At 43.2% G+C, this 16,754-nt stretch overlaps 1 pseudogene; it reads left to right on the top strand.

Moving 5' to 3' along the window:
* Nucleotides 1–6,665: 6,665 nt before the first annotated feature.
* Nucleotides 6,666–7,726, top strand: LOC136610857 (cleavage and polyadenylation specificity factor subunit 4 pseudogene; annotated as a pseudogene).
* Nucleotides 7,727–16,754: the final 9,028 nt, after the last annotated feature.

Genomic DNA, 16,754 nt, shown 5'->3' with positions numbered 1-16,754 from the left:
GCATGCCCCAGTCAGACCGGGGTTTTTAATACATAGACACAGGCAGGTACAACTCCCTAATGTAAAGTCCGTGTGGACCGATACCATGGGTGGCTCCCTGGAACCCACTGGCGGTACAAAAATATATCCCATTGCATTGCCCTGGACAGCAGAGCTAACGTCTGATTAAATACAGGTGGGCTTTGACCCAAACTGCATGCCCCAGTCAGGCTCGAGTTTTTTATAAGTATACACAGGCAGGTACATCTCCCTAATGGGAAGTCCATGTGGACCGACAGCATGGGTGGGTGCCAGGAAGCCACCGGTGGTACATAAATATATCCCATCGCAGTGTCCAGCACAGTTGATGTAACGTCAGCTTTAATGCAGGTGGGCAAAAAATTAATTGGATTACACTGTAGGCGAGGGCCCCAAAGAATTGGTGTACCAACAGTACTAATGTACCTCAGAAAAATTGCCCATGCCCAACCAAGAGGGCAGGTGAAACCCATTAATCGCTTTGGTTAATGTGGCTTAATTTGTAACTAGGCCTGGAGGCAGCCCAGTTAAAATAAAAATTGGTTCAGGTGCAAGTTTCAACGCTTTAATGAGCATTGAAACGTATAAAAATTGTTTACAAAAATTATATGACTGAGCCTTGTGGGCCTACGAAAAATTGCCCATACGGCGTGATTACGTGAGGTTTCAGGAGGAGGAGCAGGAGGAGGAGGATGCATATAATACACAGATTGATGAAGCTAAAAGGTCCCCGTTTTTGATGGTGATAGAGAACAATGCTTTCATCCGCGGGTGCAGCCTACGTATTGTTTAGGTATCGCTGCTGTCCGCTGTTGGAGAAGAAAAGTCTGGAGAAATCCGGGCTTTGTTCATCTTTATGAGTGTAAGCCTGTGGGCACTGTCGGTTGACAGGCGGGTATGCTTATCCGTGATGATTCCCCCAGCCGCACTAAACACCCTCTCTGACAAGACGCTAGCCGCAGGACAAGCAAGCACCTCCAGGGCATACAGCGCGAGTTCAGGCCACGTGTCCAGCTTCGACACCCAGTAGTTGTAGGGGGCAGAGGCGTCACGGAGGATGGTCGTGCGATCGGCTACGTACTCCCTCACCATCCTTTTACAGTGCTCCCGCCGACTCAGCCTTGACTGGGGAGCGGTGACACAGTCTTGCTGGGGAGCCAGAAAGCTGTCAAAGGCCTTAGAGAGTGTTCCTCTGCCTGTGCTGTACATGCTGCCTGATCTCCGCGCCTCCCCTGCTACCTGGCCCTCGGAACTGCGCCTTCTGCCACTAGCGCTGTCGGATGGGAATTTTACCATCAGCTTATCCGCCTGGGTCCTGTGGTATAGCATCACTCTCGAACCCCTTTCCTCTTCGGGTATGAGAGTGGAAAGGTTCTCCTTATACCGTGGGTCGAGCAGTGTGTACACCCAGTAATCCGTAGTGGCCAGAATGCGTGTAACGCGAGGGTCACGAGAAAGGCATCCTAACATGAAGTCAGCCATGTGTGCCAGGGTACCTGTACGCAACACATGGCTGTCCTCACTAGGAAGATCACTTTCAGGATCCTCTTCCTCCTCCTCAGGCCATACACGCTGAAAGAATGACAGGCAAGCAGCATGGGTACCCTCAGCAGTGGGCCAAGCTGTCTCTTCCCCCTCCTCCTCATGCTCCTCCACCTCCTCCTCCTCAACGCGCTGAGATATAGACAGGAGGGTGCTCTGACTATCCAGCGACATACTGTGTGCCCCTGCCTCCGTTTCCGAGCGCAAAGCGTCTGCCTTTATGCTTTGCAGGGAACTTCTCAAGAGGCATAGCAGAGGAATGGTGACGCTAATGATTGCAGCATCGCCGCTCACCATCTGGGTAGACTCCTCAATGTTTCCAAGGACCTGGCAGATGTCTGCCAACCAGGCCCACTCTTCTGTAAAGAATTGAGGAGGCTGACTCCCACTGCGCCGCCCATGTTGGAGTTGGTATTCCACTATAGCTCTACGCTGCTCATAGAGCCTGGCCAACATGTGGAGCGTAGAGTTCCACCGTGTGGACACGTCGCACAGCAGTCGGTGCACTGGCAGATTAAAGCGATGTTGCAGGGTGCGCAGGGTGGCAGCGTCCGTGTGGGACTTGTGGAAATGTGCGCAGAGCCGGCGCACCTTTCCGAGCAGGTCTGACAAGCGTGGGTAGCTTTTCAGAAAGCGCTGAACCACCAAATTAAAGACGTGGGCAAGGCATGGCACGTGCGTGAGGCTGCCGAGCTGCAGAGCCGCCACCAGGTTACGGCCGTTGTCACACACGACCGTGCCCGGTTGGAGACTCAGCGGCGCAAGCCAGCGGTCGGTCTGCTCTGTCAGACCCTGCAGCAGTTCGTGGGCCGTGTGCCTCTTCTCTCCTAAGCTGAGTAGTTTCAGCACGGCCTGCTGACGCTTGCCCACTGCTGTGCTGCCACGCCGCGCGACACCGACTGCTGGCGACGTGCTGCTGCTGACACATCTTGATTGCGAGAGAGAGGTTGCGTAGGAGGAGGAGGGTGGTGTAGTGGAGGAAGCATACACCGCCGCAGATACCACCACCGAGCTGGGGCCCGTTGTTAAGTGGACCTTGGCAGTAACCGCGTTGGTGAGGGCGCATACAATGTTGCGGGAGACGTGGTCGTACAGGGCTGGGACGGCACATCGGGAAAAGTAGTGGCGACTGGGAACCGAGTAGCGCGGGGCCGCCGCCGCCATCATGCTTTTGAAAGCCTCCGTTTCCACAAGCCTATATGGCAGCATCTCCAGGCTGATCAATTTGGCTATGTGCACGTTTAACGCTTGAGCGTGCGGGTGCGTGGCGGCGTACTTGCGCTTGCGTTCAAACAGTTGCGCTAGCGACGTCTGGACGCATTGCTGGATGGGGCCGAGGACAGCGGAGGTGAGGGTGTGGGTGCAGGCCGGTAGGCACTCGTGCCTGTGTCCTCAGAGGGGGGTTGGATCTCAGTGGCAGGTTGGGGCACAGGGGGAGAGGCAGTGGTGCAAACCGGAGGCGGTGAACTGCCTTCGTCCCACCTTGTGGGGTGCTTGGCCATCATATGCCTGCGCATGCTGGTGGTGGTGGCTCCCCAGCTGATCTTGGCACGACAAAGGTTGCACACCACTGTTCGTCGGTCGTCAGGCGTCTCTGTGAAAAACTGCCACACGTTAGAGCACCTTGGCCTCTGCAGGGTGGCATGGTGCGAGGGGGCGCTTTGGGAAACAGTTGGTGGATTATTCGGTCTGGCCCTGCCTCTACCCCTGGCCACCGCACTGGCTCGGCCTGTGCCCACACCCTGACTTGGGCCTCCGCGTCCTCGCCCGCGTCCACGTCCTCTAGGCCTACCCCTACCCCTCAGCATGCTGTATTACCAGTAGTGCAGAAACAGAACTCTGTAATTAAATGTGCCGCTTATTGGCCTGTGGTTGGAGGCTGACTTCGCTTACGGAACGCACAGCAGAGGCAGAAAAGAATTTTGCGCAAGCCTGCTGTAACACTCAGCTGGCTGCGTATGAATTAGGACAACTACCCCCAGCAGAAACCCAGTACACTTGTGGACAGGAATACAGTGGTGATATAAGAGGCAACACAGAGGCAGGAAAGAATTTTGCGCAAGCCTGCTGTAACACTTAAACAAAAAATAGAAGTGGAGGGGAGCTGCTACCGTTAAAAAAATTTCATTCTTTATTGAATAAAAAAAAGCATACAGCTTTACTTATTTGTTTTTTTGCTTTTTTCTTCTTGACTTCTGCTCTGTAGATTTTGGTGAACTTATACACCCTGCAATCGTTTTATTACTATGCAGAGATAGTTTATGTAACTATATATCTAGGAGATCTAAGAGCATGTACTCTATTTTTTTTTTTCTCCTTGGATTTTTGCTTTGTTGGAATTTTTGCCTTCCAGATTCCTTTACCCTTTAGAATTTTCACTTATTTATCACTGTATAGATGTATCCAAATACTATTTTCCAGATATCCACATACATACTTGTTTCTCTGTCTATCTGTTTTAAACTCTTTTGCAACAAATCTCTGTATGCTAGTTACAACATGTGGTGTAATTAACTCCTGAACACACCCTCCACACCATTTCCCAGCCATCTCTCCTCCTGACAAGCTAACACACAGGTATTGCTTCTTTGATTTTAATTTGTATTTTGTCTATAAATGTCTTGTGTATTCCATACCTCATAGCTGTTGACAAAGGCTACTATAGCCGAAACGCGTTCAGCGCGAACCTGTGAGCTGTATGCTTTTTTTATTCAATAAAGAATGACATTTTTTTAACGATAGCAGCTCCCCTCCACTTCTATTTTTTGTTTATATGGAATTTGGCCGTTTGCCGTCGGCTGCTTGAGGACGGAGCTCCTGTTGAATTTCAGATCTCCCTGCAACACTGAAAGATACTGCTGGTGAGGTGAGCCCATATTTCTTTTTTGCTGTAACACTTAGCTGGCTGCGTATGAATTAGGACAACTACCCCCCGCAGAGACCCAGTACACTTGTGGACAGGAATACAGCGGTGATGTAAGAGGCAACACAGAGGCAGGAAAGAATTTTGCGCAAGCCTGCTGTAACACTTAGCTGGCTGCGTATGAATTAGGACAACTACCCCCAGCAGAGACCCAGTACACTTGTGGACAGGAATACAGTGGTGATGTAAGAGGCAACACAGAGGCAGGAAAGAATTTTGCGCAAGCCTGCTGTAACACTTAGCTGACTGCGTATGAATTAGGACAACTATCCCCAGCAGAGACCCAGTACACTTGTGGACATGAATACAGCGGTGATGTAAGAGGCAACACAGAGGCAGGAAAGAATTTTGCGCAAGCCTGCTGTAACACTTAGCTGGCTGCGTATGAATTAGGACAACTACCCCCAGCAGAGACCCAGTACACTGAGGACGGTCACAGGCAGCCCAAATAGATTTTTTTTCCCAAATGTTTTTGGAAAGGCCCACTGCCCATATACACTAAATATGTCCTCTGTCCCTGCCTCACCACTACTGGCCCTGGACAATGTAAAATTACTGCAGGACGCAATGCTCTGCACGGCCGATATACAAAAAAAAAAAAATGTGCAACACTGCAAAAAGCAGCCTCCACACTACTGCACACGGTTAGATGTGGCCCTAAGAAGGACCGTTGGCGTTCTTGAAGCCTAAAATAACTCCTAACGCTCTCCCTATAGCAGCTCCGGCACCAGCAGCACTTTCCCTGATCTCTGTCAGAATGCATCTGTGGCGAGCCGCGGGAGAGGCCGATTTATATACTCGGGTGACACCTGATCTTGCCAGCCACTCACTGCAGGGGGGTGGTATAGGGCTTGAACGCCGCAGGGGGAAGTTGTAATGCCTTCCCTGTCTTTCTATTGGCCAGAAAAGCGCGCTAACGTCTCAGAGATGAAAGTGAAAGTAACTCGAACATCGCGTGGTTCTCATCTCGAGTAACGAGCATCTCGAACACGCTAATACTCGAACGAGTATCAAGCTCGGACGAGTACGTTCGCTTATCTCTAATTATTACCCCTTTAAGTTTTCTAGACTTCAAGATGATGCATTGCACAACTACTTTTTTTTTCTCTCAAACAGCACAGTAATCTAAAACAGCAAATTTGTGCAGCTCTTTATAGTCTGCTTTCATTGTTAGTTTATCAAGTTTGCAAAATCACCCAAATACAGGTCTTTCATTTTATTTGGCATATTATGCATTGGCCACTCCAGAGGACATGCATGTTGTCAAACCACAACATTGTCTTGCCCAGAATCACTCAGTCATTTATCATTTAAAAAAACAAATTAGGGAGATTTAGCAATGATGTTGTAAGATACACGCATTTACAAATTGGAAACAATGGTGCAAGTGATAAAACATATTTCCTGTTACTCAGACAACATGTTGCATTTTTTTTTATTAAATGACTCTTGGCTGTAGTGGAAGGACACCAAAATTTGGTGCCAAAACACACAAGTCACTAATGGAGAATGAAACATATTAGGACTCCTCTTAACCAACCAGCTTGTTCTTGAGCACAAAAAATGTGGCCCTTCATTATTGGTACATTGTGCAATAGAATACTTATGTGTGTTGATTCATGAATCACACATTTTGCATTATATTTACTGACAACTATTAAATTTACTAGTAATAAAGTTGTTCTTTTGAAAAACTGCATTCTTGTACATAATTACTTTCCTTAGTAGAAAGATTTAGGCTGGGGTCACACACCTTGTATCCCCGGCGGAAATTTTTTGCCGCAGCGAAAAACCGCAAGATTTCCACCCGGAAAGCGCAGCTTTAAAACCAGCAGGTTTTGAAGCAGCTTGGCCGCATGCTTTATCATTGCGGCTGGCGCTCCTATAGAAAGGAGCAAGGCTGCAATGGAAAAAAAAAGACATGCTGCGCCCGGGGAATCCGCGCCACAGCGCTGGCTTCTGCAGGCTTTGTCGCGATGGATTGGTCGTCCCGTGTGGATGAGATTTTTGAAATATCTTGTCCACATGGCTAGCTAACCCTGGGATTAGCCGCCACAGCAAAATTCCACACGGAATCTCCACGACAAATCCGCCTTTTGTGAACCCACCAAAAGGGTCTGTTCGCACTATGTTTTTCTACTAAAAGGTACTATTTTCGCCCCGCCCCCTCCTCCCACAGTGCCTTGCGGCTGCCGCTCTCTCCGTTCTTCTCTGATGTCGGCGGGCCAGCGCTGCGGCCACCATGCAGGAGCTCATCGCTTGTGTGGAGCACATCCGCTTCGACCTGGAGCTGGCGGTGGAGCAGCAGCTGGGGGCGCAGCAGCTGCCCTTCCCGGGCATGGACAAATCCGGCGCCACTGTCTGCGAGTTTTTCTTGAAGTTGGCCTGCAGTAAAGGGGGCATGTGCCCGTTCCGTCACATTAGCGGGGAGAAGACTGTGGTCTGCAAGCACTGGTTACGAGGACTCTGTAAGAAGGGCGACCAGTGCGAGTCCTCCACGAGTATGACATGACCAAGATGCCCGAGTGTTACTTCTACTCCAAGTTTGGGGAGTGCAGTAACAAGGAGTGCCCGTTCTTACATATTGACCCAGAATCCAAGATAAAAGACTGTCCTTGGTATGATCGGGGCTTCTGTAAACAAGGCCCTATATGTCGGCATCGGCACATGCGGAGAGTCATTTGTGTCAACTATCTCGTAGGATTTTGTCCTGATGGCCTGACCTGTAAATTCATGCACCCCCGCTTTGAACTGCCTATGGGGGCCACCGAGCAACCTCCTCTACCTCAGCAGACCCAGAGCCAGCAGAAGCAGAACAGCAGCCAGCCATCCCAGCGATCCTCGTCCCTCATCCAGTTAACGAGCCAGAGCTCCCCTCTCGGCCAGCAGCGCTCTCCACAAACTATCGGCGTCATACAGTCCCAGAACAATAACGTCGGAAATCGGGGACCTCGGCCCCTCGACCAGGTTACCTGTTATAAGTGCGGTGAGAAGGGGCATTACGCAAACAGATGTACGAAGGGTCACTTGGCATTCCTGAGTGGGCAGTGACTGCGCCCCTCCACGTCTGGGGGCTTCGCCTGTTGACGGAGTGGAAGCGTTTTCTTAAGACAGCACACTGGGCTTTCTATTTTTTATATATATATCATTTTAACTTTCCAATCTTGGGTTTTCTCTTCTGTAAATAACTTCCGCTCTTCCACTGTTTCTCCCTGCCGTCGTTTTCCAAAATTCTATTTTGGCAATTCCGTTTTTTAATAAAAGTCTCCATTTATTTGCCCGGTAAAAAAAAAAAAAGGTACTATTTTTTTGTTTTGGTTAAATATAATTGAAATGGAATGTAACAGGATAGAAAAACAATGTAGGCTACTTTTTTTATGCCCTGTAGAGGAAAATGAATCATTCCAAAGATATCTTGTTTTCCTAACTATAGAAGTCAATGGCAACAAGATGAAACAAAAAAAAAAACATTCAGAGTCAATGATACTTTTTTTCTAATCCTCAAAAAAGAACCTGTAAATAGGATGCGAAAAAAATATAGTGTGGGCAGGGCCTTAGGGCCCTTTTACACTGGCTGATATCAGCATTAAATAAGCACCAATTATTGAGATTGGTCTTCATTTAACTGGCCTTTTACACAGGCCATTATGGGGAATATCATTTTTTATAAAAATGTGTTCCTCATCCGCTGTACTCAGTCTTTTTTTTTGGGGGGGTGGGGGGTGGATGCACTTTTATACCCCGTTGAGGTGTGAGTAGTACCTTAATGGGTGATACAAGTCCTCCCCAGCACTTTGTAATGGCTGTCAGCAGGACACCCCTGTACACATAGGGATATGCGCTGCTGAATTTATTTTTTAGGCTACATAAAAGATGCACTTAGTCAATGAACGAGCATTTGCTTGTTCATCGGCTGATTGCTGCATATTTACACAGGGCAATGGATGGCAGCAGTGTAAAAGGGCCTTTACATCTATTGTAATCTTATTGGCGGTTATTAAAACAAAAATGGTGTATATGCAGCAACTACATACAATCTTATACACCATGAGTCATTATATCTAGGTAAGGCTACACAGCATATGGTCCTTATAATCTCACTGCATATCAGGAAAGTGTATACCGTATATTCATATTCCCAGGAATGCAAAAATTTCCTGGTAAATAAATTAGCAATCACACAAAGTCTTGTTTAATCTGTTTGCAGCCAATTCCTCTACAGTTGTAAATGAATCATTGATTTCCAAGGACTTTATTTAATCTATTTGGAGATTAATTCTTTTTTCTTAGAGTTTAGTCATTGATTTTAAGAAACGTTAAGCTGATCCCTGCAGTACCAGAAGCTATAATCATATGAAGTAAGTGCCAGAGAGTAATTTTCTTTTTCTGTTTTGGTCACATCATCAGTCAATACAGATGCGCCTTTGCATTACTTGGCCTTGTCTATAAGGAATTCCTGGGTCATGGGAAGTTGAATATGAATAAAAGTATTGAAATTGAAAGACGACAATTATTTCCAAAAGCGCACTGATAATGCCAGCCCTGCATTAATGTAGTTTCAGTGGCTAGAAATGGTGAAAGACCTGAAGGACCTGTGACGACATTATATTTACATGAATATGGGTGCGCAGGTCCTGCATCCATAGAGTTGTCAGTGGCAGTTTGCAGACTGTAGTCTGCAAAAGAGATAATTGGCAAACTGTGCTGATAGCAGTTGGTGGTAATCTGGGCATTGCACAATGGTATTTAGCATGGTAGTATTTATTCACAGGTGACACTGAAGTAGAAAAACTTTGAAGCCCTGCAATAGCAAGCCCTTCTGCCCATACAGGTATGGTGCAATGTTGTAAGAGTCACTAGAAGGATGCTGGCAATATTATCTCATGTGGGCATAACCTTCAAGGGAATGGATGTTGTATATGTGGCAGGGCTCAATTGATCATGTGATCAATTTTAAAACAGAAATAGAGAAAACAAAAGTGGCAATAAAGTGTCCTCTGGCAGCTGGGCTCTCAGCTTACTTCTGCTGGATTTGAGGAGAAGAAGTTTAAACTCATACCATACATTTACAGGGGTGTGGGCTTAAGGTAAGGTCCAAGACCACACATTTACAATAGCACATGGTCCGTAAAGGCTATGGACACCTCTGGGGGTCATTGTTTCCACTTAGATGCTTGCATTTGGAACGGACAATCGTTTTTGCAAAAAAGTTTCCCCAAACATTTTGCACCATTTGCCTGACGCTTTTACATATCACTGTATGTAGACACCGCAGTCTAAGTCTCAATAGGAAATCCATCAGGGAGGCTAGACCGCTGGCTAGGTTTTCAGCCCTTGTCTTTCCTTTGCTGCATTTTTATGGGCTAATTTATGACCTCAACTAAGATAAATTGCAAAAGACAAACAGTGCAAAACTTTTAATCAGCTGATTCTTGGTTCCTCCTTTGGAAGCAGACAGCCCTGTCAACACTGCAGTAGCCCGACTTGGTAGTGCACGCACAGCACCTATTGAATTCATTGAGAGGTGTGCCTGCAGTACCAAACTAGACAGCAGCAATATAGACAATGCTATCTTCTTCCAGTGCCAGGAATTAGCTGATTGGCGGGGATTCCAAGTGCTGGACCCCACCGATCAACTATCCAATCCTCAGGATAGCTCATCAATACTAAAAATCCTGGATAGAGATCTCTAAGACTTTGCTATCAAATAGAGATACTGTAACTTCTACAGCTTCAAAACACAAGACAATAACAGTTTACAATAAAAAGAACCAGTTATCAATACATCACGTACTTTAATGTTAGAAATGAGGTCCTTACAAGGATTATCACAAAACATACTTTACTTGCAAAAGCTTCTAAAGAGATATAAATGTTCACAGGTATAAAGCATACCTTCTTCTTACTTCTTGTTTCCTTTTTCCCCTCTATGCCACGCCAAACTGACAAAATTGTGGGGGAGATTCAGGGGAGACACATATGAAGGCACCATACAGGGTGCTTACCAATAGCCCCATATTGTGTTGTATATGCCTCTCCTCCCTTTGCGTTTCCCCATCTACTGCTTTACTATCTTCACAATCTCCTTCCCCACTGGCTGTGTTCAATTCAACAAAGATTATAGTCCCTGCATGTACTGCATCCCAGTTTAGCAGGAATCCAGTTTTCTTACCAAATCCTAAAATGTTTATAAAAGCACATTTCTCTTTCCAACATACTTAAAAAGCTTTTCTAGCTTCCATACAAAGAGCAGGCTGTGCGATGTCCATTCTTTACCTGTTTCCCAGTGAAACTTCTTTGCTATTCACAGACAAAACTGACAATTTAAGATAAAAATTGATACATTTTTGGATTTATACATTTCTTTCTAAACTCTTCCAATTGGTAAAATCATCATGTATCTCATAGGAAACATTTTATTTTGCACTTCGCTTTGTGAGACAACCCCTTTATTGAAAGTGTTACAGATATCCCCAGGAGCAAGTAAATCATATAAAATGTGTTGTCGATGCTTTATTTATTTATTGTACAGGCAGGTTATTTTGTTGGTCTTTGGCTAAGTAATACAAATATGACAGACTTCACACTGGTGATATTTTGACTATTATTGATCCATTTGGATAGTAAACTTACTTATTTGCCATTAAAAAACGTTCTCTTCTTCTTTTTTGATGCACTTTGTATTATTTTGAGAATACATCTTTGTTGCCAGACAACTGGAAGAACTTCTGCTCTATCTTTAAATATAAAAACCTGTCAATAAATCCAATTTGATGTGAATATCTTCCTATTTTGTGCATGTAAGCGTTGTAAATTACATTATAACCTTCAATAGGCAGCAACGGATACAAATGAATACGTTTCCGTTCTATGCTGTTAATGCTGTATAAATAGAGGATAATAATACTTATAATCACTCTTTAGACCCGTTTAGCCTAGCATAAATTTATTCTTGGCTGCAAGCCTTCCTTAATAATATTTTAATTTATTTTAATAAAAGCAAAATTTGAGTGATGTTCACTTCTAAGCCAGCATGAAATATACAAGAATACAATTCAAAATTGTACAGTATTAAATATTGCACCTTTAACACTGCGTGGGTGCTTCCTGAAACAGACTGCAGATGACTCATAAAGTGATATTTACCATCATAAGTACTTGAGATTGGACTGAAAGCTTGGTGCCAGCTCTCAGTACTTAAACATATTTATAATGACAAGCTCCAGTTTTGGCTCTGATTTTAGCCAATAATGCTGCCAAAACAGAGAAGCTTTAAGGCACTACACTTCAAGGTATAAACCTTTTTTTTTCTTATTCGCAACATAATAGCTGTGTTTATTCATGATGTATCTGTGGAATATATTGGATATATTTTACATAATAATCAGATGGTTAGATGGATAGATAGATAGATAGATAGATAGATAGATAGATAGATAGATAGATAGATAGATAGATAGATAGATATGAGATAAATGGCAGATAGATAGATGATAGATGTGAGATAGATAGATAGATAGATAGATATGAGATAAATGGATAGATAGATAGATAGATAGATGTGAGATAGATAGATATGAGATAAATGGATAGATAGATAGATAGATAGATAGATAGATAGATAGATGTGAGATAGATAGATATGAGATAAATGGATAGATAGATAGATAGATAGATAGATAGATATGAGATAGATAGATAGATATTGAGATAAATTAGTATATAGATATTAGACAAATAGATAGAATTGTGACAGTAGTTTCCGGAAGCATATACAGTAACTCATGCAGCATTGCTCTAGAACATGTTGGAGAATTGGCTAGACAAAGTCTTACATTCTAACATCGCTTTTGCAATTGCTACTGGGAATTAGTTTTCTCTGTTAATATATTAGAATAAATTAAGAAATGCACACGAGAAGCTATATCAAGAAATGCTTAATCCAAATATAACATACTGCTTGTGTACAAGAAAATTAATTTATGGTAAGAGTGGCTTAGAATGTTAAACACCTATGCCGGAGACAAATGATGTGTTTTCTATTCTCTAAGGAAGCATTTTACATCTGTTGTCAAGTTGTTGCTGAGATACCATGTCATCCTGCTTCTCATTTTGTGATTTATAAAATGAGAACATTTCAAAGAGCTTCACACGAGGTCCTTGCCTCGCAGTTTGTCTGATTTGCACAAACTGTTTATGGCCCGTTACAAGATTCATTTTCTAATACAACTCTGAAAGTTCAAAGGTCACCATTATGGAAAGTTAAAACCACTTTTAGCACATTTATTAATTGTGAAACCATTTAGTTTATGATGTGTTGGGATGAAAAGAACCTGAAACAATCTTAATGGCAAGGCTGTAAAATAAAGAAAGTCTAATTTTCCATTACAAATCTCAAAAACAGGGGACGGACTGGTCATCCTTCAATAGTTGGTGGATCTATGCTTTCTACCCACTGATCACCTATGTATGCAAAACTACTGAAGTCTAATATCTGTATTTGCCATAAAACGAAATTGCCAATTGTGTTCATTTGTTGCCAGGGTAATTAATTTCTCCATCTCATTACTTATTGAGGAGGTATTCTCCCTAAATACTTTGCTTCTAAGAGAAAGTACAGTGCCACTTAGACACCATAGGACAGCACACATAATGCACACAGGTCTGTAATATAGACTTCTACACATTTCATATGCCACCATAAAGTTCTTCTGCAGTATCCTTTGAATATAGATAATCATTAGATTAAGTATTGTCCAGTGTCTGGCAGAAATTTGTGGATTCATAAAGGCAGTCAGTCTGGTAAATTTGTAACCATTTCAAGGTCATAGTGATATAGTCCATTTGTAAATGATAAAACACCCTTAGGGCCCTTTCATATGAGTGTGCTCCACGTATATTAGCGGCCTGTGGAAATATTGCATCTAAATAGAATCAGTGGTTTCCTATAGAAGCGTTCACATAAAGGAAGGAATTTTAGATGCGTAAAACGCTCGCACCTGCAAAAGATAGGACATGCGAGGTGCGCGCAAAGATAAGACATGTCCTGTCTTTGCTGTGTGCTTTCCATAGGCTTCTATGGGAGCCTTGAAAGCATGCAGCACAGACCTCAGATTGTGTGAACAGGCTACTTCAAGCAAGTTGCTTGAGAAAGGCTCCACTTTGGTTGAGCCGAAACGAGTCGCAGCATTGAATGTAATAAAACTTTCTGACAACTGATCAGACTGAGGGGTTCCTACACTCGAAACTACAGGATTAACTGCTATCTGGAATACAGGGTGCACTCATCAGGGGAACCCCTGTGAAGTAAGTTTTTTGCTTCAACATGAAATATCGCATAGGCTATCGACTGGAGTGCTGGGTAATTTTCAGGTTTTATACCTACTTTGCGTTTCTTTTTCCGATACATAACTGCTATATGTCCGGATCCCCCTTCTGATGCTCTCCTGAGTGGATGTCTTGAAGACCAGTGTGTGCCCTATTTTGTTCTGCCTACTTGGATTGTGGACATACCGGAGCACCCTAACCCAAGGGTGTCACAAGTATGTCAGGGAGAGTAGATACAAAATTTTCTCTCACTTCAGTGATTTCACTCCTCCCTGTTCTTGGAGCGCTGCCTTATTTAATCTGAGTTTTTTTACTATCTTTACAGCACTATAGCCGTGATCTTTTCTAGCGGCTATAGTGTGCAAAACAGTGCTCGTGTGAAAAAGCCCTTGTCAGTTCCACTGTTTAACCATTTAGTCACAAAGCCTGTTTATGCCTTACTGACGAAGCCACATTTTGGAAATCTGACATGTGACATTTGAACATAGAATAGCTTTGTAAAGATTTTGCATATCCAAGTGATCCTGACATTGTTTTTTCGACACATATTGTACTTCATTTAGGTGGAAAAAATAGACAGATAGAATTTGTGTATATTTTTTAAAAGCACCAAAATTGGGAACATTTTGAAAAAAATTGTAATTTTTTCACATTTTCAACTGCAATATCTCAAACATGTGCAAACATACTGTTTGATTTTTGATTAGCTATCTATTTCCATCTGTTTACTCTATTCTGGATGCACATTGGAAAAACTTCAGTTTTTTTTAACCATTTAGGAGACGTACAAATTTAACATCGATTAACATTTCGAGGAACATTTGTTTCCCTACACCAAGCTAAGATTGCAAAGGTTTATAGGTGTCACTATGATAAATACCCCCACAAATGACCCAATTTTAAAAACTACACCCCTTAGTATATTCACTGAGGGGTGTCATGAGTATTTTTACCACGCAGTTTCTTTTCAGGAATTAATGAAATTTATTATTTTTGCAAATATGTGTTTTGAAAGATAGTTTTTTAATATAGAGTGCACATGAAAACGAGGATTTGCACCCGGAAATGGATACCCATGTTTGTCCGTTTGTCCTGTGTTCAGAAACAAATTGTGGCCCTAATCTTCTGTCCGTATGCACAACGGGGCCCAAATCGAAAGGAGCAGCCAGTGGCTTTCAGAACAGACAATTTGCTTGAAGGTGTTTTAGGCCCCATTGCCCACTTGTAGAGCCCTTGAGTGGCCAAAATGATAGAGAACCGCCACAAGTGACCCCATATGAAAACCAAACCCCCTAACAAATTCATCTAGTGGTGTACTGCGTATTTTTACACTACAGTTTTTGAATTAATTTAAGTAAAGCAGAAGGAAAAAATTACAATTTTCATTTTTTTGGCAATTGTCTCATTTTAAATACAGGTTTACCGTCTCCCAGTGATATCTCTCTGCTCCCGGCTAGACAAGGTAGCTGGGAGACAGAGATATTTTACATTTTCCGGACCGCGAGCCCTTCTGTTCACACGCCCGACATTTACGCAATCCGATCCATGAGGGAAGCTGAATCTTTAACTTTATTTAACTTTTTAAAAAACTTTTATGTGCCCCCTCCCCTCCCCCCCCCCATGAAAGCTCCAGGTTTTCAGCTGTCTCCAGCAGCCAACAGCATGGAGCTGTCACATCCACAGGCCCCATGGCTTTAATCCTCAGAGTGAGCATGCTTTTACAGCCCTGAGGATTAAAGCGCACTTAGCCAGGACATAAAAAGGCAATGGGGCAGTCACAAAGGGATTAACCGGGTCACTAAGGATGCAAGATACACCATTAGATCATTTAGGGAGTGTGTGATTGTTCTCAATAAAAGAAACCAGGAAATCTTGTTGATATGATACATTTTAATGGCTAACAAAAATACATGATGTTGCAACAAACTTTCCAACCTACTTAGGGTTTTCATCAGGCATAACAGAATAGATCCGAAGAAGCATAGAAATGAAAAGGCACAGACATGGTGTCATTAATTTGCACATAAAACAATACCAGAACAGGATGACTAGAGTAAATAATTAGTCCACTGATCATTAGGGAGTTGACAGTAGTCAATAATGAACATTATGTTTAGGCATGTAGTAAATAGGTTTTGTAAAAGGAGAAAGGCATGCCACCATAGTTCAGCAAAAGTAACATTTTGAACATTCAAAATACATAGTTAATGTACTCCAGGGCCTTACACAGTAGGCAATCACTCTTCAAAATATACAACTCCAGTTTCTTATTTACAATAGATGTGCAGTATCAGCTGGAAAAAGCATAAACTATTTCAAAGAAAAAATACTATTTACTGTAAGTAGTTACCACAAAGTTCTAAATACATAATTTTCTAAAATGCCATGGTGTGCACTAATGTTAAAGAGGATCTGTCATCAGATTATATTGTTCTATTTAAAGGCAGTATAACTAATCATTTCTCCAATAATCCCTAAAAATATTGTGCCTTTAAGCTAATAGGGTCTATCAAACAATACAGCACACTTACAGTTATGCATTTAGGTTTATAAAATAGCAGATCTATCCTAATACTATGCTGTCTTCAATAGGAGATATAGTATCTGCTTTAAAGAGCCACTCAGGTAAAACACATTTTTTCATCCCTACACTCCTCACCTGATTGCCTGTCACACTCTGCAGGTTTCCTCTGTCTACTGCAGTCACTGCTTTACAGTGCTGCCCCCTGTCTGATGCTTCTCAGGCACCACCTTGATGTTGCTTTCGCTTTCACTTTTTTGAGCTATCAATCTCATGATGCATCATCATTAGCTAGAGGTTGTACCAACCTGTTTGCTGGGGTGCAGTTTAATTATCATTACTATCTATATTCTTCTATGGTCTCATTCACTTTAGCATTAGGGGATTCCATTCAGGGAGCAGGAAAGTGGCACCCATTGGCCA

This window comes from Eleutherodactylus coqui, chromosome 1 (assembly GCF_035609145.1).
Source record: "Eleutherodactylus coqui strain aEleCoq1 chromosome 1, aEleCoq1.hap1, whole genome shotgun sequence".
Classification (NCBI taxonomy): Eukaryota; Metazoa; Chordata; class Amphibia; order Anura; family Eleutherodactylidae; genus Eleutherodactylus; species Eleutherodactylus coqui.
The sequence above is the reverse complement of the archived record's forward strand: the minus strand, read 5'-3'. Positions and strand labels throughout refer to the sequence as shown.